This window comes from Dipteris shenzhenensis, chromosome 22, assembly GCF_047967505.1.
Source record: "Dipteris shenzhenensis isolate YYH24624 ecotype China chromosome 22, Dip_SZ_1.0, whole genome shotgun sequence".
Classification (NCBI taxonomy): Eukaryota; Viridiplantae; Streptophyta; class Polypodiopsida; order Gleicheniales; family Dipteridaceae; genus Dipteris; species Dipteris shenzhenensis.
Genome location: NC_141617.1, coordinates 14,468,652 through 14,494,566, shown reverse-complemented (window position 1 = coordinate 14,494,566; position 25,915 = coordinate 14,468,652).

The following is a 25,915-nucleotide window of genomic DNA, read 5'->3' as shown; positions in this document are numbered from 1 at the left end:
GTAGGGATAAGGAGTATGGGGAAGAGGTTGGAGAAAGGTGAGGTCGCTAAAGGTGAGGAAGGAGGAGAGGTTTTTGCTTTTCCTGCAATAGAATTGTGAGGGGCGGCGACACACGGGTTTTGGGTTTTAGCTCCCAGAGTCAGGGTATATACCAATGCTATTCTATCGGTATATACCAACTCTGTATAACCCTTAAAGGTAGGTATATACCGATGGAAAAGGGAATAAGGTTGGTATATAGCGATGTTACAAGGCATAAAAGCTAATAATAGGCTATTTTTTGGATCTTGAGTGGATTTCCTTGTATTTTGTGTTGTGATTTTGAAGGTGTGCGTAGTGGAATCTCATCAGATGATGCACCAACTCCCTAGAGCATGGAATGGCTTACAGAGAGGTTGTATTGTCATTGCACTCATTGCAATATAGAAGTATGACATTAATGCCGTATTGTCATGCACCATTTGCAGATGTATGGGGAGGAGCTGGTACCAGTACCAACCATTGGTGGTGCACATGGTGATGGACCATTGGTAAGTTAATGCTATTTGAGTTCGTGAGTAATACTGCATGCATACTTTACAAAAAACCTTGAGAGAGGATCTTATATCAGGATGAGGAGGGAGGGGGGCACGTATACCTTGTGAAGAGAGTGGGAGAGAAGGAAGGAGTCTCACTTGCAGCTTTCTCACATACACAATGGGGGAATATACACAAAGGTGGAGGCTGAAAACACTTTTCCTCTTCTTAGTTGTGAAAGCCAAAAGAACTCTCTTAGTACAAAAGAATAGGTGAACCCTATATGTGGGTCTCAAACCAAACTCAGCTAACTAAAATGGCATACTAACTGAGCCATTAACTAGAGTACATAAAGATAGCTATCATCCAGCTATTATTCATGGACGGTGTACCAACTGCATCTACAACTAACAAGTCGGTGACATAAATGCACAACGGTCACCCTGGCATATCACAAGTGGAGCTCGATATGTCAACACTCCCACTCAAGCTCAATCCCAATTCCTGCACACCAAGTAGGTCTCTGAACTAGAATAGCTTCTTTGCACCCAATGCCTTCGTGAATATGTCAGCTACCTGATCCTCTGTGCTGACATAAACTAGATCAATAAAACCTACTAGAACCTTCTCCCGCACATAGTGATAATGCACCTCAATGTGCTTTGTTCTAGCATGATAGACTAGGTTATTTACCAAGTGTATACTGCTCATGTTGTCACAATAAATGACAATTGGCCCATTTGTAGACTGATGCATATCATAAAGTAGCTTATGCAACCAAGCTACCTCACATGCAACCATTACTGCACCCTTGTACTCAGCCTCTATGCCAACAAGGCAATTGTAGGCTATTTCTTGCTGCTCCAAGTGACTGCAGCACTCCCAAAAGAGAACATATATCCACTTGTAGATCGCCTATCAAAAATACTACCATCCCAACAGTGTATCCATGCAACTGTATCTGAACCCCAGTCTCATAAAATAGTCCATACTACAATGTGGACTTAACATACCTCAGTATGCATCTGGCCACATCCAAATGCGATTTCCTTGGAGCCTGCATAAACTGACTTACCAACCCAATAGCATAGCTCAAATCTAGCCTGGTAATAGTCATATAAATCAGACTTCCTACTATGCATCTGTACATAGTAGGGTCTTCTAGAAGCTCACTTGCATTTGCGCTCAACTTCACATTTTGCTCCAAAGGAACTGAAATAGGTTTACAGCCTGTCATCCCATATTTGGATAGCATGTCCAATCCATACTACCTCTATAAGAGCCATATCCCACTTGTGGATCTAATCACCTCAATGCCCAAGAAGTAATGTAGTTCTCCCAAATCCTTCATCTCAAACTTCTGCTTCAATAGCATTTTCACATGAAGGATCATCTGTAGAGATATCGAACTCCACTCGTGATATGCCAGGGTGACCGTTGTGCATTTATGTCACTGACTTGTCAGCTACAGATGCAGTTGGTACACCACCCATGAATAATAGCTAGATGATAGCTATCCTTATGTACTCTAGTTCGTGGCTCAGTTATTATGCCACCTTAGCTAGCTTAGTTTGGTTTGATACCCACATATAGGGTTCTTCTATGACAAAATATGAAGAGGGGAGAGGAGAAGAGTGGAGATGAGGAGAGAGGGCACAGCTAGAGAGCACACCACAAATGACTAACTGTACACTAGAATTAGTTGAAAAAATAGAATATATACAAACCCTTTTAGGGTTAGGGTTAGGGGATCTAACCCTTTCCTTTATAGCACTCTATAAGGTTAGTGCTATGCACATATGATCACGTGATGGTGCTATGCACACATGATCACATGATGTTGAGCGTGAACTCTCAACACCTTCCCTCAAGATCAACATCATGAAGTAGGCCTTCCCTCAAGATGATGATTCTGGGGAATCGAAGAAGGACTGAGCATTACATTCCATCACACCCCTTTAATGAGAATGTCCTTCCTCTGCATCAAACCAAGAGCTAGTCAGTGTTTCTCGAATAGCTCTTTACCGAGTGGTTTGGTAAAGATGTCTGCAACATTTTCTTTGCTATCACAATGCTGCAGTGTGATGTCACCAAGTAACACTCTTTCTCTGATGAAGTGCTCTCTGACATCAATGTGCTTTGTTTTGGAGTGATATACTGGATTTTTGGCCAATGCTTGAGCCGATTGATTATCACAGTATATTGTTGTTGGCTTTGACTCATCAAAGTAATCTGTTTCTGACAATAGTCTTATGAGCCATATAGCCTCACATGCACCTGTAGTGAGTGCTCTATATTCTGCTTCAGTCGAAGACAAAGAAACAGTTGGCTGTTTGTTTGACAACCATGATATAGCACCTTGACCAAGGAAAAATGCATATCCCTGTGTTGATCTCCTGGTCTCATGATCTCTAGCATAGTCACTGTCACAGTATCCATGCAACCGTGGATGACTTCCTCTGTATTCTATCCCAAACTGTCTTGTGCCTCTGATGTATCTCAAGACTCTTTTGGCTGCATTCCAGTGAGACTGTTTTGGATTTGCCATAAACTGTGCTAGTGAGCTTACTGCATAACAAATATCTGGCCGTGTGATTGTCAGATATATAAGAGATCCAATGAGTTGCCTGTAGTATCTGTCATTGACTGTAGGCTTTTCTGAATCTTTAGTAAGTTTCAAACTCTGTTCCATGGGAGTGGCTGCAATCTTGCAATCTGCCATATGAAACTTCTTCAAGAGACTGTCAACATACTTGAGCTGACTCATGAATGTGCTATTTGAATCTCTCCAGAACTCAATTCCAAGACAATAGTGCATAAGTCTAAGATCTTTCATGTCGAACTCTGCAGATAAGTCTTGTTTTAGTTTTCTGATGAAGCTATCCTTGCTTCCTGTCACAATCAGATCATCTACGTACAAAAGTGCAATAGTAATATCTTCCCCTTGAACTTTGTAGTAGAGAGTATGATCTGCATTGGACTTCATGTATCCCAGATTAGCAAAATACTTGTCAATTCTGCTGTACCAACTTCTGGGTGCTTGCTTTAAGCCGTAGAGACTTTTCTGGAGATGGCAAACCTTGTTCTCTTTTCCTGGTTCAACATAACCGGCTGGTTGTTGCATGTAGACTTCCTCGTCTAGATAACCATTGAGAAATGCATTCTTGACATCGAGCTGGTACACATTCCATTTACTGAGTGTCGCTAGTGATATCAAGAACCGTATGGAATCCATCTTTGCTACTGGAGCATAAGTCTCATCATAATCTTGGCCATATTGTTGTGCAAATCCTTTTGCAACTAATCTGGCTTTGTATCTCTGAATACTGCCATCTGGATTGTACTTCACTTTGTATACCCATTTGTTGGCTATGGCCTTCTTTCCTAGTGGAAGGTCGCATAATTCCCAAGTGTTATTTTTATACAAAGCATCCATTTCTTCATTCATAGCAGTTTGCCATTCTGGCTTATCTACTGCGTCTTCGAAGTACACTGGCTCTTCTGTAGCCATGATGGTAGTCATAAGAGCATAGTTGGTGGTTTCCACCTGAATTGCTTTGCCTTTCTGAGCATATGTCAATCTAGCTGGTGGTCTGCTTTCCCTAGTAGACCGTCTGAGCTGCTGTGGCATTGCTTGGGGTGTTGCTGGCAATTCTTGCTCTTCTTCATCAACTTGTTCTGTAGGTGACTGTGAAGTCGATGCTTCTATCTCCTGTGTAGGTGAGGTTTTCCATTCTGATTCCTCATCGAAGATTACATCTCTGGAGATAATGACTTTGCGGTTGATGGGATCATACAATTTGTATGCTTTGCTTTCTTCACTGTAGCCAACCATGATGCATTTGCGTGACTTCGCATCCAATTTCCTGCGATGATCATCATGTATGTGGGCATATGCTATCCAACCAAATATGCGGAGATGCCCAATGCATGGCTTGTGTCCAGTGAATGCTTCATAAGGAGTCATACCTTGTATCGGTTCGGTAGGAAGCCGATTAAGCAAGTAGTTAGCTGTAGCTATTGCTTCTACCCAATACTGATTCGAAAGATGCTTTTCACTAAGCATTGCTCTAGCACTGTCTGCTAAAGTCCCATTCTTCCTTTCAGCTATTGCATTTTGTTGAGGAATATCTACACATGTGAATTGTCTTCGAATACCGTGAGTTTTGCAAAAATTCATGAATGCTGAAGACATGTATTCACCTCCTCTGTCTGATCTCATGACCTTGATCTTTCTGCCTGTTTGGTTTTCTACCATGGCTTTGAATTCTTGAAATCTGGCAAACACTTCAGATTTCTCTTTCAGAAAGAAGACCCAACAATATCTGATGTAGTCGTCGATAAAGGTCAAGTAATAAAGTGAACCATTGATGCTGCGGGTCTGGGCATAACCCCATACATCTGTATGAATTAAATCAAGAATACCTCGTGCACGAGAGGTACTTCTGACAAAGTTGGTTCGCTTTTGTTTGCCGAAGCAGCATGCTTCACAAACTTTTCCAAGAAATTGTAGCTTCGGAATCCCAATTGCCATATTTTGATTCCTTAGATCTAACAAGTACTTGAAGTTGACATGACCATATCTCTTGTGCCATTTTGCAGATAGTGGCATCTGTTGCATTTGAGCTGACATGGCATGCTTATCTGGTACTGTAGCTAGCATCCTGTATAAGCGTCCTTCCTTGACACCTTTTGCTACTAGCTGACCTCTTTTGGATTTGTCTCTGATAGTGCATTCATCACCGTCGAAGATGACTTTGTAGTTGTGTTCCGTCATTTGACCTACTGACAAAAAGTTCTTGCTGAGCTTCGGAACATAGAGCACATCTTTGACTAATCCTTTTGTACCAGTGAAATTGTTCATAGGGATAACACCTGTCCCTTGAACCGGATTCGGTGTATTGTCTGCTGTGTAGATGACATTCTTTTGACCTTCTAATGGCTTCATTTCTGTGAACCATTCCTGATGATTTGTCATATGAGATGATGCACCGCTGTCGATGTACCAAGGATCCTGTTCCACTTGGTCGACTTGATAGCTGAAATCCTCTTTGGGATTGAAATCCGTGTCTAGGTGTGTTGTATCAGTCTGATGCAATTCCTCACTTGCAAGAAACATATTCCCATGTTCATTTGCAAAATGACTGTGACTAGAATGTCCACCACGATGATTTCCTCTTCCTCGTGAATTCCCTCGATTACTGCTGGATTGACCGCCTTGGTCATACTGCTTCTTGCGGCAATCTCTTTCATAGTGTCCAAACTTGTGACAGTAGTTGCATTGAATGTTTGACACATTGGTGGATGCATTCCCTCGTCCTTGGAATCTTCCTCGGTTGGAATGATTTCCTCTTTGCTGATTCTGATGTTGCTGAGGATGATGCTGATGCTGATGTTGATTCTGACTTTGATTTTGTTGATGATGACCACTTTTCTGATATGATCTACCTCTGCTTCTACCTTTGCCTCTGCTTCTGTCTGAAGCTGTGAATGCCTGATCATTAGAATGACCTTTACGTGCTTCAATGGCCTGAGTCCTGAGTTCTTCACCAAGTAGAACTGACTGAAGTTCTTCCAGTGTTGGAATTTGCCATTGGATGGCAATACTCTGGACTAGATTCTCATATCCTTCTCCTAGTCCATTCAGGATTACTTGAACCATTTCTACAGGATTCATAGTCTCTCCTGCTGCTGCAAGTTGATTGTTGTAGTCTTTGATGCGGAGTACATAAGCATGACCGGTTTCACTGCTATTGCGGAAACTCTGGTTGATCTGGTTTCTCAGGGTGAGAATCCTGGATGTGTTCTTGGACTCGTAGAGAGCTACGAACATATCCCATGCTTCTTTTGATGTCTTGACTGTGTTGAGCTGTCCTAGCATGACATCTTGCACATTCTGCTTGATCAGGTGATAGGCATACTTGTCTTTCTTATCCCATTCTGCTTGAGCTCGGGCAATGGCAGGATCTGCTACTGGTGCGGAAACTGTTTGTGTAGATGTAGATCCCGATGTAGATCCCGTTGCTGGTGCTGTGACAACAGATGGAGTAGAGCTACTGGTGGCTGGATCGGCCAATGGTCTAGGTATAGATCCATCGACATACTCCCATTTGTCCTGAAGCACAAGAATGGTCTCCATTCGGTATTTCCATGTACCGTAATTGGAGTTGTCTAACTTAGCAGATGCCTCCAGATTGAGGTTGCTAGTCGACATGGTGCAAACAATGTACTCAAAAAGTGTCCTGAAAAAACTCTGTATGAATCAACTGCAAATACACTGAAGATGCCAAGTGAAATCTCTGTACCGTCGGTGAAGATAGAACTGCAGTAAATAAGATCTGACCTGTGTTACAAGGCTTGTGGCAATGATGCCGGGAATAGCCAAGAGGCTTTACAAGGCTGAAAAATGATGTGCACGATGCCGTGAGATAGCCAAACAGGCTTTACAATGGTGGCATGTGTGTGTGAAATCAAGTGCTATCTGCCCACTGAATCAATCTGCAATGCCTCTGAACTCTGAAGTCTGCTCACTGAACTGATGAACGTAAGGTTTCAGATAATGTAATGATGTGAAATCGGGTGTGAGCGTATGGACTGACTCCGAGTAGGTACTAGTCGGGAATTTCGGGCATGGCTTAGATTGGCAACTTGGGGAATTCAAAGCGTCCCCTCTATGGCGATCTAGTCTACTCTGATCTAGATCTAAACCAACTGTCGATCGATGAAAGAGCAGCAAATAATTCCTTTTCCTTTGTTCTTTTTAAGTGCTGGGTCAGATGCGTCGATGTAGAGGCAAATATGCGTGAAGGAAGTGGTTTTGTTAGCGAGGCTTAAATGTGAGTGTAACTTGCGCCGAAATGTGCACGTAATGTAACGAGTGCGTAGAGCACAAAAAATCGAGCGACTTTCCTTTTTGGAGCACCCTCAAATTCTTCCTGGATCAAGAGATACGACTTGATCTAGGTGGAGGGGCAAAAGGAGTGCAAATGGTGCTCAATGATGATGTGTCACTGTGAGTCACATGCAGTGATGATGTGGCACTGTGCTTAGCAAGAGGTGTGCCAGTGAAGCTCTGTGCTGAGGTGGCAGGAGTGTGCACATGCAGTGTGTGCACAGTGTGCCTGGCAAGGGACTGTGCCTGCAGGGGTCAGTGCTGACTGGACTGCTGAGGTGGCAGTGCTGAGGTGGCACAGATGATGTCAGCAGGGTGACGTGGCAATGCTGACATGGCACAGGTGACGTGGCACTGATGACGTGTCACTGATGATGTGGTAGGTGACGTGGTTGATGATGTGTCACTGATGACATGGCAGGTGACGTGGCACTGATGACGTGGCACTGATGACGTGGCACTGATGACATGGCACTGGTGATGTGGTACTGATGATGTGGCACTGATGATGTGGCAGTCGGTGATGACATGGCAGTCGGTGATGATGTGGCATTGATGACGTGGCAGGATGAGCTGGCAGGGGTGACGTGTCAATTGGAGATAAGGTGATGACGTGTCTCGTGGATAAGGACTCCACGTGGGAGCCTATGGTCCTAGCTTTGTAAGGCCAGAATCCTCGCAAGATGACGGAATCTTTAAGATTCCGTCATCTTCTCCGTCGTCGTTGTTGAAGTCGGCGAGCTATAGGTGTTGAGGTCGTAGAAGGCGGTGTGCAGAGCGGGTCTCGTTGACGATCTTCCACGCTCCCATGACGATCGCTCACCACGCCGGTTCTTGCTGCTCTTTCCCCGGCTTGGACATCGAAGGCAGACCATCGATTCCCAGCTTAAATCTGCCTCCCTCCTCCAACAAATGCGCCAACACCTCGCTTCTGATGCCGGCACGGAGCTTCAAAAAAAGATTGGCCTCGTTTACCAAATCAACATCGCTCCCAAGAAGTTGGCAGGAGCGGCGGGGGCTGGAGCGCAGCTCGGCTGAGCATTTGATGGCGCCCCGGTTGTCAAAGACCGTATTGGGCAAAACGGCCCCGAAATGACCACGCTCGTCCGTCACTGTGGCCAACACCACCTGGTTTTCGCCTCCTGCAGCCGTTTCGCACACGATTGCCACTTCAGCCCCTTTCAGCAAATTGCTGCTCCTCGTGATCTTGTGCTGCTGAGGGAGCCAGCGTTGTACGTGAGGGAGGAGGAGAAGGAGTTGGTTGAAGAGAGCCACTGTTGGGCTACAACCGCTTGAGCTAAGAGTTTGGAGACGAGGGCGCTGTAGTAGAAGATGGCATCACGGCCGTTGCAGGCTTTGTAGAAGGCTATGGCTTTAGCCTTAGTTGGAGCTATGGATGGTGGCCGTGGAGAGCTCTTGAGGTCGTTGAATAGGACGTTGGAGGCTAGGTCATTTTGGAAGAAGCCGTCGTGTGTTGCAGTAGTTTGCAAGAGAAGCTTTGCTTGTTGGAGAAGCTATGCCATAGAAGAACGTGAACTTCTCACAAAGAACCACATAACTCCGAGAACAAACTTACACAGACCTTACAAACTCTTGAAATGTCTCTCTTTCATACAACCTCACAACGGAAGAGATGTATCTCAGATCTCTCTTTCTCTCGATGAACTAAGAATTCCTTCAATAGAATGAACAGAAATCTCTCAATCTCTCATGAAGAAATCACACATAGAATGGACGGAAATATCTCACCAAATGGACGGAATTTTCTCTCAACGGAAGTGAAGGGAAGGATCTCACAATCACTCAAGAGAACTCTCAATCTCACAATCTCTCTCACACTCTCTCAAGAATCACAATGTCTCAGCGGAAGACAAGGGAGCTCTGATACCATGACAAAATATGAAGAGGGGAGAGGAGAAGAGTGGAGATGAGGAGAGAGGGCACAGCTAGAGAGCACACCACAAATGACTAACTGTACACTAGAATTAGTTGAAAAAATAGAATATATACAAACCCTTTTAGGGTTAGGGTTAGGGGATCTAACCCTTTCCTTTATAGCACTCTATAAGGTTAGTGCTATGCACATATGATCACGTGATGGTGCTATGCACACATGATCACATGATGTTGAGCGTGAACTCTCAACATTCTATTTCTTTGTACTAGAGTTCTTTTGGCTTTCACAACTAAGAAGAGGAAAACTATTTTCAGCCTCCACCTTTGTGTGTATTCCCCCATTGTGTATGTGAGAAAGCTGCAAGTGAGACTCCTTCCTTCTCTCCCACTATCTTCACATGGTATCAGAGCTTGGCTCGTGGTAAGGAGCTCAAGAAAGCAAACGAAGTTCACGGTGTCCTGGTAAGAGGACCATTGTTGCTTTCCTTTTTCGAGTTTGGGAGTAGATCTCTGCAGGTAGCATAGTCGGAAGTGCAAGAGTGCACTGTCTCAGATTGAGACACCCTTTGCAGTGTGGCGAGAGGGCAGTATATGTTGCGGGGGTGGGCAAAGCCCTTGGTGACTTTATTTTCCTAATTCGAGGCCATTTCGGGGCCCGACTTGGAGGCGGAAGTTCTCTGCAAGCACTCAAAAAAAGGCCCTGTTTTTGCTGTGCGACCACTGCTCTGCAGGACGGTGAAAAGTTGCCACAAAAATTGCATCCTATGCCTATGTACAGAGATATTGGGAGTTACATAATCATCCTTATTGCCTGTTGATGCAAAATCGTCACTAGGAAGTGACTGTGTGGTCAAATACCACTTTTGTCAGTTTTGCAGATTTTCCCTTGTGAGGCAGAAGCTGTGTTTTTTGCAGTGACAGAATATTTTGCAATGTTCTATAATGGCATCTGATTCTCTTTCACAGATTGTCATTGAAAAGCTTGACAAGAACAACTTCCAAGCATGGAAGTTTAGAATGACAAATTTCCTTATGGGAAAGGGCTATTGGGAGTTCATTACAGGAAATGAAGAAGAACCAGTTCTTCCTAATTTTCCCAATCAACAGGAAATGCAGGCATGTAAAGGATGGCATGAGAGAGCCAGAAAAGTTATGTATTGGCTATCTATCAGTATTTCAGATTCTATGATTGTGCATATTCAGGATGCAAGTACGCCAAAGGAGGCATGGGATACTTTGGCAAAAATGTACAGCACAAATACACAAGCCAGGAAAATGCAGCAATGTGCAAAGAGAAAATATTAGCATCAATGACTACCACATGAAGATGAAGAAAATTGCAGATGCACTTGCTTCCATTGGGTCACTAGTCGAAGATGATGATTTAGTTTCTGTGACCTTGAATGGTCTAGGAAAGGATTATGCACAGTTTCAGAATTCCATTGCCGTCCGTGAAAAATTTCCTGATTTTGAGGAGTTGTTTGCTCTTCTAATTTTTGAAGATCAGAGAAATGGTGGTGCATCTTCTTCAGGAGGAACTTCAAAAGAAACTATCTTCTACTCAAATGCTGGATTTAGCATACTTGCTTATCTTTGTTACAATATGTAATACTTTGCAAAAGCCTTAAACTTTGTTTAAGGCTTTGCACAAAACTACAGTATCATTGAATCCATATCATTTTTCTACTTTAGCAACCACCAAATATGCATGGTATAAATCCATGATATGGAATACATATCATTTCTTTTGATACACCATGCAACATGAATGTAAGAAAATATGAATCGGTGTGCTTTTAGCCTATGTGCTTATCCCTAATAAGTAGGATACTTTAACTAGGTAGACTTATAATTACTTAAAGTAAAGCCTTTGCAAAGTATCGTACCTAGTATTGGATATATCCAACCTATTGCACAAATCAAGAAAATTGCACAAATCAAGAATTTTCTTGATTTGTGCAACAGATTGGATATACGGTTGGTTGGATAAACTTTAAACAATTAATACTAAAACATCTTAACCACCGTAAATCCTAAACTTTAAACATTTAATTCCTAAACCCTAAACCCTAAATCCTAAACTCAACAATAAATCCTAAACCCTAAACCCTAAAACCTAAACTCTAAATCCTAAATCCTAAACCCTAAACCCTAAACCCTATCCCTAAACCCTAAACCCTAACCCTAAAATGCAACCAAAATTTAATGGATTTTTTTAGTTTGTACAATAGGTTGGATATATCCAACCTATTACACAAATCAAAAAGATTGCACAAATCAAGAATTTTCTTGATTTGTGCAACAAATTGGATATACGGTTGGGGGTACACTCCCAACCTGTTGCTTGAGCAATAGGTTAGGGGATATATCCAACCTGTTCCACAAGTTAAGAATTTTTTTAATTTGTGCAACAGGTTGGATTGAGCAAGGGGTTGGGGGATATATCTAACTTGTTGCACAAATCAAGAAAATTCTTTGATTTGTGCAACAGATATATTGGATATACCTCCCAACCTGTTGTAAGAGGTTAGGGGTGCACCCCCAACCTGTTGCTTCAACAACTGGTTGGGGGATATCCAACTTGTTGCACAAATCAATAATTTTCTTGATTTTTGCAACAGATTGGATATATCTCCCAACCTGTTCTAAGAGGTTGGGGGTGCATCCCCAATCTGTTGCTTGAGCAACAGGTTGGGGGATATACAACCTATTGCACAAATCAATAATTTTCTTGATTTGTGCAACAGATTGAGCAATAGGTTGGGGGATATATCCAACTTGTTCTACAAGTCAAGAACTTTCTTGATTTCTGCAACAGGTTGATATACCCCCCAACCTGTTACTCAATATATCAAACCTATTCCACAAATGAAGAATTTTCTTGATTTGTGCAACAAGTTGGATATATCCCCCAACCTGTTGCTTAATCCAACCTATTGCACAAATTAAGAAAATTCTTGACTTGTGGAACAAGTTGGATATATCCCCCAACCTGTTGGGGGTGCACCCCCAACCGTATATCCAATCTGTTGCACAAATCAAGAAAATTCTTGATTTGTGTAATTTTTTCGATTTGTGCAATAGGTTGGATATATCCCCCAACCTATTGCTTGAGCAACAGGTTGGGGGATATATCCAACCTATTGCACAAATCAAAAAAATTCATTAAATTTTGATTGTATTAGGGTTTAGGGTTTACAATTTAGGATTTAGAATTTAGGGTTTAGGATTTAGAGTTTAGGGTTTAGGATTTATTGTTTAGGAGTTTAGGATTTAGGGTTTAGGAATTAATTGTTTAAAGTTTAGCATTTACGGTGGTTAAGATGTTTTGGTATTAATTGTTTAAAGTTTAGGATGTAGGGTTTAGGTTTAATGCCTTCTCTGCTAGTTTTGATATAAAAGTTATTAAGTAATAATAAGCTCAATGATTATTTATTGTGTATTTTTTTGAGTTGCTAATCTATTTTTGTACATAAAATAGGTATTCACCCTAAGAGAGGGTATGGATGTGGTGTTATATAAGAAGAATGAAGTGGTGGCTTTGGACGAATTCATAGTCTTGATCCTACGAATGTGTGTCATTTCCAATGTTGTGGTGAGCGAAGATGTGTAGTGATAATCACCAACGTTGTAAATCCTGAAGTACATTTAAAATATCCACATGGAGACTTTGAAACATTGGGATATGCAAGCACACAGAACGCTCTGGGACCAAGACGAAATTGTTCCAAAGACATACTTTCAAGATATCAAGAAAACTTATTTTGAGGGGGAAAAAGTAGAGATGTTATCTTGCTCTGGAGAAGTTTTAGCAATTGGCAACTTTAAGGGCTATGCTCAGAGTTTTCTCTGTATAGTGGAGATAATTAAGTTGACTAGTAAGACTGTATTAGATAATTCGAGAAAAACACAATTCCTAGAATGGCAGTTTTGGAAGAAATTGTAGCTCCCCTCAATGAAAAAACAGGAGAAATATGTGAAAATAGACTAGATAGCCATTCATGAAGTATGAAATATCAACTACATTCTCAAATAATAAATAGAATATCAGTGTCTAAACTACGTTATCATCAACAAAATAATAAACTTTGAAACCTATTTGAGTGAGATTCATCTCGTGAGCCATAGTGATGTTCAAAAACACCTTCATAATAGCTTTCGGGAATTTCCATTGAGATTGAGACTCTCTTTGTTGTGAGCATTCAAAAAAAATGCAATTCCCAGACTAGCAGTTTTGAAAGAAATTGTAGCCTTTCTCCATGAAGAGGTTGGATAAATATGTGAAAATAGACTAGATTGCCATTCATGAAGTATGAAATATCAACTACATTCTCAAATAATAAATAGAATATCAGTGCCTAAACTACTTTATCATCAACAAAATAATAAACTTTGAAACCCATTTGAGTGAGATGCATCTCATGAGCCATAGTGGTGTTCAAAAACACCTTCATAATAGCACTCTAGAATTTCCATTGATATTGAGACTCACTTTGTTGTGAGCATTCTCATTTGAAAATCTCCAAAACACCATTTAAAAAATGTAGAGTGTAATTAATAACCATGAGTATTGCAATGAAAATGCACAGGCTCTTTAACTTGACCAAGTGTTTTTAGAGGAATGAATGCAAGATATGTAGTTGATGGAAAATCAATGGGCAATGACAAGCATTTGATGTAAATGTGGAGGCTAGTGATGATACTGCACATCCTATTGTGCAGATTGGTAAAATTTCTTTGTCTATGTAGGATGGGAAAAAGAAATACCTGTCTGATGTATTTCATGTCCCGAATATCACCAAGAACCTGGTTTCTATTGGTTAAATGGTTGAGCAGGGCTTGCAGGTCAGATTTAATCCTCATGGATGCTTTGTTGAGGATATGAAAAATAACAGTCGCTTGATAGCAAAAGGAAAGAAGAAGGGCAGGATGTTTACGTTGGATGCAGACATGCCTGAATTGAGTGCAGCAATGTTTGCACATGGGACCGGTGTAGTTGCAGATATTGATATCTGGCATAAACGCATTGGTCATGTTAATGTACAACGACTTAAATCAATGCAGGCCCAAAATAATGTTGCAAGATTGCCTAAATTCAAGGTTGCGGAAATGCATAAGGTATGTGATGCCTGTCAATTTGGAAAATGTGTGGACTACTAAAGCTGCATCTATTGGAGGCTGTGATTGAAAGAATGGCACTAGTGCCATTCTCCATATGAGGTCATAAAATTTTAATAGTACCTCTTACGTATAACCCGACATAGGGAGAATGACACTAGTACCATTCCCCATGTCATTATGTCACACAATTTTATCATACCTAATGTTTAATCTCTTTAATATAATGAGGGTATGTGCAATCAAGAAAATCCATAAAAGTCATATTATTTTGAAACTGAATACACAAGGCATAAATGAGTAGCTAAAGACCTTGCTCCAAATCTTCCAATGTAATCTTTGGGATAGCTTCAAGTTCTACTTCAGTTAAAGGTTGCAAGTCTTCAATGTGATGCTCACACTCTTTAATTCCTTCATCGATAGGTGATTCAGCTCTATGTGTCTCAAGAGGCCTCTCAATGCTAGACCAAATCTTAATATGGGGATTATTTGATGCATGTGCCACACACATAGCCTCGACCTCTGTCACCTGTTGGGAAGTCTTCACCAGTGAGATCACTTTTCTTTCGCTTGACAATGCTTGTAATGCCACACATCCATTAGTAAAGACGTCAACAACAACTTCATGTTCTTTGCTACAATAGCACCTGATGCACTCCTTGATGATGCCATGCTTCACAACTACCTCTTTTTCATACTCATCGTCCTCATCAGAATAAAGAATATTGTCCTCAATTATTGTGTATGGCCTTGTGTTTTCTAACAAGTGCTCAAATCCATCAAACCCATCATGTCAACTTACAAATGACAAAAAACATAAGGTCTCAAACAAACCCTTTTGTGCACCCTCTGATTCATGGATAACACCCACAAGCCAAAATCGAGCCTCTATCATTGCTTCCTTGAGATTTACCATCTCTGTCACTGTAATAAATGATAGCAATACATACTGTGATGGAGTGGCAACAGTCTCCATCAAGCCACAGAGCAACTTCTTGAAGGCATCCTTATCCTAACACATGCCTTTGGTAGATCCCTCTGAGGTGTCAAGCACACACAAGCTGATTGTAAGTCATCCCTTGGAGTGATGTGTTAGAAAGCTCTCCCCCTCCATCTCCATGTTCACTTGGTTTGTGCCCATCGATATGCTTGTGACTCCTACAAAATTCTATTAAAAAAGACCAAAATCATCTTAGACATTCTTCTAATCCAAATCATGTAATAGAGATAATAATGACACTAGTGCGATTCTCCCATTACCATGTCAAAAGCATGACTTGGTAACTAGAAGAATGGCACTAGTGCCATTCTCACATTAGGGAATTGACACTACTATCATTTCTTTTACAAAGCCATAAACATTCTTGAAATAAAAAATGCATACAAAACAAAGTTTATTACTCACATCCCAACTTTGTCGATCTTTATGCCCTTTGACAAGGCCTTGGGCTAGTTTCTTTGGTCGTCCAAATGCAACCCACTGTGCCCTTAGGTGTTGTAAGCTATCGATATATGGCTGATTTTTAAAAATGATTTGTGCCTCCATGTTGGCCATTGATGATATCTTACAACTTGCTTCAACTGGTGCATTGACAACAATTCTCGCCTTCCTCCATGTATAGAAACCTTTTCGTTGATTGAAGGCTTCTCCACGTGCTTTAGTTATAAACTTCCTTCCAGCATAAATTGAATGCTGCCCTACGAGAATCCAATAATTATACTCATTTAACTTTTCCACCTTTATCTCTTCCTTGCACATATGAGTATTTGTGCTTTGTGGTAAGGCATAAGATATGCACATGTTGCAGGAGGTCGTGCATTCATTGCAAAACTCTTGACCAAGTCACTAACATAGCTGAGTGTCAATGTCCTGTACACATATTGGCTTGGTGCTCTAAAGCAATTCATCACTAGGATCAACACCTCAAACTCCAAACCAAATGGGAAGTACTCTACGTACTTCATCAAGCCTATTATACTTGTGTCCTTCCTTTCCAATTTCTTTTGTAGTGCCTTAAAGTCAACATTTGGCTAGATTTTCTTATACAAGATGATAGTTGCTTCAGATGACTTCTCACCATGTCCTGTTATATGTGTCTCACCACTTCTCGTTGCATCACCTCCACTTCCAGTTCCATCAGTGACTATTCCCATACCTCCCTGTTTTCCTCCTAAAGTTGTCTCTTTATCTTTAGCTTCTTCATCCAGTTTATCCCCAATGCTTGTTTTTCCATTTGACCTTATTTCTTTCTCACCTATTGTTTCCTCCTCACCGGTCTCTCTATCCTTGTCTTTCAATGTGTTCTGAGACACTTGAGAGCTTGATCCCTCAACATCACTTTTCTTGGTTCTTTTCAAAACTTTTCTACTCTTTTTCTTATCTTGCTTTATCCCTTTTGTTACCAAATCAAAGCCTTCTAATATCTGTTGGTTGGTATAATTTTCTGGCTCATTATTCCAACCCCTAGATATCATCGTGTCCTCCCTAGTAGCATTTATCCTCGCATGATCAAAACAAGTAGGATCCAATTGATACACATTGCCACCCAATGTATGAATTTTGAGACAAGGAATGTTGTCTTTCTCGGTATCCTCCATCTCTTTAACTTGTCCAACATCTTCAAAAGTTGTTCCTTGGATGTTCACAAAACAATGCACTTTATGGAGTTTTTGGAGTTCGTTATTGTATATATCCAAAAACCATCCTCTTCCACAACTAACTCCATCATAAACTGACACTTCTCGAACCTTTCTCTTTCCCTTGCTAGCCATTCTTGCAATGTTCTGTTAACAAAAGAACCAAGGACACAATGAGATGTATAATAGAAAATCATAAGTGTAGTAGGAAATATTACAACCACAATGCAACTTCTATTAACAAAATAACCAAGGCAAAACAACTTATATATGCACTATGAAAAACTACACCCACATAGTAAGCAAATATACACATTATCAAAGTTAAGATGGTTATAATAAAGAATGGTATTCGTGCCATTCCCCAACATAATATGATGTTATGAAGAGTGTCACAAATGCCATTGAACACATGGATTGTGAGTTTGTTCAGAATGGCACAAGTGCCATCCTCTGTGAGAGTTTGAGGATAATGCCACTAGTGCCATCCTCCATGATGTTGAGGAGAATGGTAGAAGTTTGATTCATCACATGGATTGTAGATAATTAGAGAATGGCACCAGTGCCATTCTTCTTATGTGAAGGTTATCACATGAGAGTTTTCTCACCTAACCTTCTAGAGAAGGGCACTCATGCTAATCTCTATGTGAGTATGTGTAGAATTGCATTAGTGCCATATATCACATGGTTTGCACAATATAGCACTGGTATCACTCTCCAGATGTCAAGGTTGTCACGGGTCATGATTGGAGATTGGCACTAGTACCATTGTCTTGAACACCATATGATTATATTGAGAATGGATTGAACTAGTGCCATTGTCTTGAACACAAGTGCAATTAATCACATGGATTGAGGAGAATGGCACCAGTGCCATTCTCCATTCTCTAGGTAATGAATGGCATTGGTGCCATTCTCGAAATATTCATATAATGTTGTTAGAAGAATATTTCAACCCAAAATTCAAGAACGGCCTCATGATCAGGGAAAGAAGACACCCTCATGACAATTTTCATGTAGTCATATTCTAGATATCAATGTTGTCACAGATGATGGTTAGATAATGGCAGTGGTGCCATTGTCCACAACACCATATGTATACATTGAGACTAGCATGTGTGCCATTAATTGAGGAGATGGCAATCCTTGTATGAATGGCATTGGTGCTATTCTTGAAATATTCTTATGATGTTGTGGAGAATGGTACCAGTTCCATTCTCCAAACCTCGACTCATACAGAATAAGAATTATTCATGTATGTCAATGTTGTCAGAGATGTTGGTTAGAGAATGCCACTGGTGCCATTGTCCTCAACAACATATGATTATATTGAGACTGGCACCTATGGCATCAAGCACATGGATTGAGCTAGTGCCATTCTCCATTTCTCCATGCATGAATGGGATAGGTGATATTCCTAAAATATTCATATGATGTTGTGGAGAATGGCACCAGTGCCATTCGTCAAACTTCAACTCATATACAATTCAAATTATTCCTATATGTCAATGATGTCATAGATGATGGTTGGAGAATGGCACTGGTGCCATTGTCCACAACACCATATGACTATATTGATCCACTAACATAGGAATCAGTGCCATGCCGAGGCCATGCCTTGGAGGGGGTTGAGTAGATTTGCCCATGTGAGTTTGTGGGCATTGTCACATGTAACAATTCCATGTGGGTTTCATGAAGAATGTCCAATCCATAGTCCAAGTTAGGATGGATTTGGGATGCATTTGGTTGATGGTGTCCATCAGCAAGGAATGGCTGAATATATTGTACTTGTCTAAAAAATAAAACCACACAGGTATTGCATAGAACAATGACCCCCTATAGTAGTAGGAGCTAAGAAGTATCAGGAAAGTATATATCCCAAGGGTTGGGATTCCTTGTTGATGAAAAACTCTCAATCCCAAGAGTTTGGATGTGTTTCATTAATAGATGATATCCATTAACAAGGCAAGAATGATGAGATTGTAGTTGTTTGACATAGTGGAACCACCACGGGCATTGCCTAGTGCAATGACCCCTACCCCATGGTGGTGGGAACCCCAAAGTACTGGCAAAGTCTTTATCCCAAGGGTTGGGATTCCTTGTCGATAGAATAGCATCAACAAGGCACTCTCAATCCCAAGAGTTGGGATAAGTTTCATTGAGAGATGGTGTCCCTCAACAACACAAGAGAGATTAAATTATAGTTTCCTGACATAGTGGAGCCACCACAGGCATCGCCCCCTAACCTGTGGTGGTGGGAACCCAGAAGTATCGGGAAACTCTTTATCCCAAGGGTTAGGATACCTTGTTGATAGAATAGCATCAACAAGGCACTCTCAATCCCAAGAGTTGGGATGATTTTTATTGATATATGGTGTCCATCAACAAGGCAATAGAGATTTGATTGTAGTTGCCTGACATAGTGGAACCACCACGGGCACTGCCTAGTGCAATGACCCCTACCCCATGGCGGTGGGAACCCGGAAGTACCGGGAAAGTCTTTATCCCAAGGGTTGGGATTCCTTGTTGATAGAATAGCATCAATAAGGCACTCTCAATCCCAAGAATTGGGATGAGTTTCATTAATAGATGGTGCCCATCAATAAGGCAATATATATTTGACTGTAGTTGCTTGAGATAGGTCAACCATGGGAGGGACAAGGCAAGAGAGATTAGATTTTAGTTGCCAGACATAGTGGAACCACCACGGGCATTGCCTAGTGCAATGACCCTTACCTGTGGTGGTGGGAACCCGAAAGTACCAAGAAAGTCTTTATCCCAAGGGTTGGGATTCCTTGTTGATAGAATGGCATCAACAAGGAACTCTCAATCCCAAGATTTGGGATAAGTTTCATTGATAGATGGTGTCCCTCAACAAGGCAAGAGAGATTAGGTTGTAGTTGCCAGACATAGTGGAACCACCACGGGCATTGCCTAGTGCAATGACCCCTACCCTGTGGTGGTGGGAACTCGGAAGCACCAGGAAAGTTTTTATCCCAAGGCTTGGGATTCCTTGTTGATATAATAGCATCAAGAAGGCACTATCAATCCCAAGAGTTGGGATGAGTTTCATTGATAGATGGTGTCCCTCAACAAGGCAAGAGAGATTAGATTGTAGTTGCTAGACATAGTGGAACCACCATGGGCATTGCCTAGTGCAATGACCCCTACCCTGTTGGGATTCCTTGTTGATAGAATAGCATCAACAAAACACTCTCAATCCCAAGGGTTGGGATGAGTCTTATTGATATATGGTACCCATCAGTAAGATAAGAATAACTAGATTGCACTGGAGACCTGGTATTTTCCGTTGAGGAATGGCACTAGTGCCATTTTCCATGTGAGTGTTTGTTGAATAGTACCATCTCCATGTGAGTTTATGTTTAATGGTACCGAATGCACATGTGAGTTTAGGCTTCTCAGTTCCATTTTCTAATGCCGAATAAGAGATTGGCACCACTGCCATTCTCCACTGGTACAAATGTTTACCCTAGTATTCTAAGAGGGGTATTCTAGTGATCATAGGAGAATGGTGCTTGATTGCAATCCACATGTGAGTTTGAGGATCTCAGTGTCATTATGTAGGTCCTTTACTCAAAGTTGCACTTCTTCACATGATCTATCCTATACATTGATCAGATGGGACTAGAAGAATGATGTTTTAGAGAATGGCACCACTGCCATTCTCCATCGGTGGAAAATAAAAGAATGCACATGTGAGTTTAGGCTTCTTCCTGCCATTTTCTAGGGCCCAATAAGAGATTGGCACCTTTGCCATTCTCGAGTGGTAGAAATGTCTGCCCTAATATTCTAGGAGGGGTATTCCAGTCATCACAGGAGAATGGTGTCTGATTCCAATCCACATGTGAGTTTGAATTTCACATTTTTGGCTATATTCTGCCATATGTATTGATCAAGATATCACTGATTTTAAAGATGAATTTCACATTTCTTGCAAGTCCACCAATGTGAAGTGATCACATAACAATAGGATAGTGGCATTCCAGTGGTCATATTGGCACTAGGAGAATGGCACAGGTGCCAATCTACATGTAAGTTTAGGGTTTAGCTTGAGATTGGCACCACTGCCATTCTCCACTAGTGGCCATCTCCACATACTCACACATAGATTGGCACTTGTGCCATATGGTCACTACATAGGAGAGTCTTATAAGAAGTCCAAGGCCACAATATCCATAAACTCACATGGACAGTGACACAATGTTGGAGAATGTCATACTCAAAGTTGCACTTCTTCACATGATCTATCCTATACATTGATCAGATGGGACTAGAAGAATGATGTTTTAGAGAATGGCACCACTGCCATTCTCCACCGGTGGAACATAGAAGAATGCACATGTGAGTTTAGGCTTCTTACTGCCATTTTCTAGGGCCCAATAAGAGATTGGCACCTTTGCCATTCTCGAGTGGTAGAAATGTCTGCCCTAATATTCTAGGAGGGGTATTCCAGTCATCACAGGAGAATGGTGTCTGATTCCAATCCACATGTGAGTTTGAATTTCACATTTTTGGCTATATTCTGCCATATGTATTGATCAAGATATCACTGATTTTAAAGATGAATTTCACATTTCTTGCAAGTCCACCAATGTGAAGTGATCACATAACAATAGGATAGTGGCATTCCAGTGGTCATATTGGCACTAGGAGAATGGCACAGGTGCCAATCTACATGTAAGTTTAGGGTTTAGCTTGAGATTGGCACCACTGCCATTCTCCACTAGTGGCCATCTCCACATACTGACACATAGATTGGCACTTGTGCCATATGGTCACTACATAGGAGAGTCTTATAAGAAGTCCAAGGCCACAATCTCCATAAACTCACATGGACAGTGACACAATGTTGGAGAATGTCATACTCAAAGTTGCACTTCTTCACATGATCTACCCTATAGATTGATTAGATGGGACTAGAAGAATGATTTTTTAGAGAATGGCACCACTGCCATTCTCCACCGGTGGAACATAGAAGAATGCACATGTGAGTTTAGGCTTCTCAGTGCCATTTTCTAGGGCCCAATAAGAGATTGGAACCACTACTATTCTCCCTTGGTACAGTTGTTTACCCTAATATTCTAGGAGGGGTATTCTAGTGATCATAGGAGAATGGTGCCAGGGTCCAATTCACATGTGAGTTTGGGGATCTCAATTCCATTATGTAGATCCCTGCATGATATTGGCATCAGTGTCATTCTCCGCTAGTGGAAATATGTAGAAACTCAACATGTAGATTGGCATTCCATTGATTTTATTGGTAGCAGGATAATGGCATAATTGCCAATGCACATGTGAGTTTAGGATTCTCAGTGTCATCGTCTAGGTCCCTGCATGAGATTGGAATATTCTGCCCTATGTATTGATGAATATGTCACTAAGAGAATGGAATTTCAAAGATGAATTTCACATTTCTTGCAAGTCCACAAATGTGTAGTGATCACATAATAGTAGGGTAGTGGCATTAAAAAGATCATATTGGCACTAGGAGAATGGCATAGGTGCCAATCTACATGTAAGTTTAGGGTTCACAGTGCTACTTTCCAGGTTCCAGATTGGCACCACTTCCATTCTACACTAGTGATTTAGAGGATGGAACCACTGCCATTCTCCACTAGTAGAACATAGAAGAATGCAAATGTGAGTTTAGGTTTAACAGTGTCATTTTCTAGGGCCCACTAAGAGATTGGCACCACTGCCATTCTCCACTGGTAGAAATGTTTACCCTAATATTCTAGGAGGGGTATTCCAATGATCATAGGAGAGTGGCACCAGGTTCCAATCCACATTTGAGTTTGGAGTTCTTAGTGCCATTTTCTAGGTCCCTACATGAGATTGGTATCATTGGAATGGTGTTTTAGAGGATCGCACCACTGCCATTCTCCACCTTTGAAACATAGAAGAATGCTCATGTGATTGGCACCACTACCATTCTCTAGGTTCTAGCATGATATTGGCACCACTGCCATTCTCCACTAGTGGCATTCTTTGCATGTCTCGTATGTGCAGTTATCATATTGAGATGAATTTTCCCTAATCTACCATAAAATTTCAAAGTTAAATTTACCCTTTGTGTAGCATGGCATTGGTGCCAAAGTACCTTTGATTGACATAAATCTTTTACTAAAAGCCTTCACATTTTGCCAATATTTAGAATTTTTTGATATTTTTTTTTATTAGAATGATACTGGTACCAAATCGGTTGATGCTTGGGGTTGATATGTTTGGCTAGAAATGGAACAAAAAAATTATCTCCTTGCCCTTGAGTGTTATGTTTGTGAAAGTTTGAAGTAGTTTGTTTTTTGCACATACCTGCATATGTTTACTCGTTACTTGAGATACTAGTCTCCCCAGCAGTGGCGCCAAATGTTGGCTCTTTCCTATAGATTTGGTAGGAAGAGTAGGGTATTCTCAGTATGCACGGTTCCGAGGCTTTTTGTCACCTATAGATATATCGAGGTTGTCGTTTGTAGTATACATGTAGCTTAGGACCTCGAGTCGTGTTCCAATGAGAGATGTAGGCTTAAGTGTGGTAAGAAAACATAGTGCATTCATGTGTAAAAGGAGCATGTGTTATCATGGTTGAGGTAATGAAGGCTTTCGCCTTCATTGGGGGTTGCAGGGTTTAGGAGGAGTTTAAGGGTTAGAAGGAGGGTCCAGAGTTTAGAAGGAGGTTCCAGGGTTTAGAAGAGGTTCTAGGGTTAGAAGGAGGTTCCAAGGTTTAGGAGGTTTCAAGGTTTAGAGTAGAGTACATGGTGGAGAACTCGTCTCCCTTGTAGATCATGGAGACTAAGGGTTGAGGAACTAAGGAGTGGGAGAGGAAGAAGGTGTAAGAGCATGGGGGAAAGAAGAGAGAGGAGGGAGGAGGAGGAGGAGGAGGAGGGAGGAGAAGAAGGGAGGAGGTGGAGGGGGAGGAGGAGGAGGGAGGAGGAGGAGGAGGGAGGAGGAGGAGGAAGAGGGAGGAGGAGAAGGGAGGAGGAGGAGGGAGGAGGAGAGGGAGAGGATGGGTTGCAAGGTTGGAGGAGAGGGGAGGAGGAGTTGCAAGGTTAGGACATGCTTTTGGACGTGGAGTGCAAGGAAGCATGGACACTTGAGGCAATTGCTTGGAATACTAAAGTAGAACTCAACACAATGCCCCAAAGAGTGTGGGCTTCATTCCATTATGGGGTATTTATACAAGTTGGAGAGCTTCTCTCATTGCATGTAGGAATTGTAACACATTCTCTCTCTACATGTAGAACTTGCATGTAGAAGTTGCATGTAGAACTCGCATTTAGAACTCGCATGTAGGAGTTGCATATAGAAGTTGCATGTAGAACTCGCATGTAGAACTTGAATGTAGGAGTTTCATGTAGGAATTGTATGTAGAACTTGCATGCAGAAGTTGTATGTAGAAGTTGCATGTAGAACTCGCATGTTGAACTCGCATGTAGAACTCGCATGTGGGAGTTGTAAAGAATGAGGGAGAGAGATAGGAGACTCAAGTTCAGCTTTCTTCACAACACACAAAAGAGAAAGGACACAAGGTTGGAGGGTGAAGCCTTTCTTCACTTTTGCACACAACAACAATACAATAGAAGAGGGAAATACCCTATATGTCAACCCTAGAATACGTGGTTCATATGTGAACCCAAACCAAAAACATACGTGGTAGTCTAACTACACCACGAGTACAACTAACATAGGCGGTGACATAAATGATAGTCATCCAGGAGATATATCGGGGGTAGAGCTTGATATCTCAACACTCCCCCTCAAGCTCAAATCCATCTCACGTACACCAAGCAAGCTCCTAAATCTGCGAAGCTTCTCGGTACCCAATGCCTTCGTAAAAATATCAGCCACCTGCTCCTCAGTGCTGACATATACAAGATCAATCTCACCAGCTAGAACCTTCTCTCTCACAAAGTGATAATGCACCTCAATGTGCTTTGTTCTAGCATGATAAACTGGGTTATTAGCAAGCATGATGCTGCTAATGTTGTCACAATGAATGACAACTGCTGCATGAATTGACTGTCCTATATCTGCAAGTAGCTTCCGTAACCAAGCTACCTCACATGCAGCCATTGCTGCACCCCTGTACTCAGCCTCTGTGCTCGACAAGGCAACTGTTGGCTGCTTCTTGCTGCTCCAACTGATGGCACCACTCCCAAGGGAAAACATAAAACCACTAGTAGATCTCCTGTCTGAGACACTACCAGCCCAATCAGCATCTGTGTATCCATGTACCTGTAATGCACACCCAGCTTCATCAAACAGTCCATAATGCAATGTGGACTTCACATACCGCAGTATGCGCCTAGCCGCATCCAAATGTGGCTTCCTCGGTGCCTGCATAAACTGACTCACCAGCCCCACAGCATAGCTCAAATTTGGTCTGGTTATAGTCATGTAAATCAAGCTACCTACTATGCCCCTGTACATAGTAATATCTTCAAGAAGCTCACCTGTCTCTGCATTGAGCTTCACATTCTGCTCCAATGGAACAGAAATAGGCTTATAGCCTGTCATCCCATATTTGGACAGCATGTCCAAACCGTATTGCCTTTGCAACAGCCATATCCCACTCGGGGATCTAATAACCTCAATGCCCAAGAAGTAACGCAGCTCTCCCAAATCCTTCATCTCAAATTTCTGCTTCAACAGCAGCTTCACTTCATTAATGTCTGCATCACTATCACCTGTAATAATCAAGTCATCAACATAGATGACTATAAGCACAATCCCTCTGTTTGTCCTTTTCACATAAAGTGAAAAATATGAATTGGAAATCTGAAATCCAATAGTGACAAGATATTGCCCTATCTTGTCTGACCATGCCCTCGGCGCCTG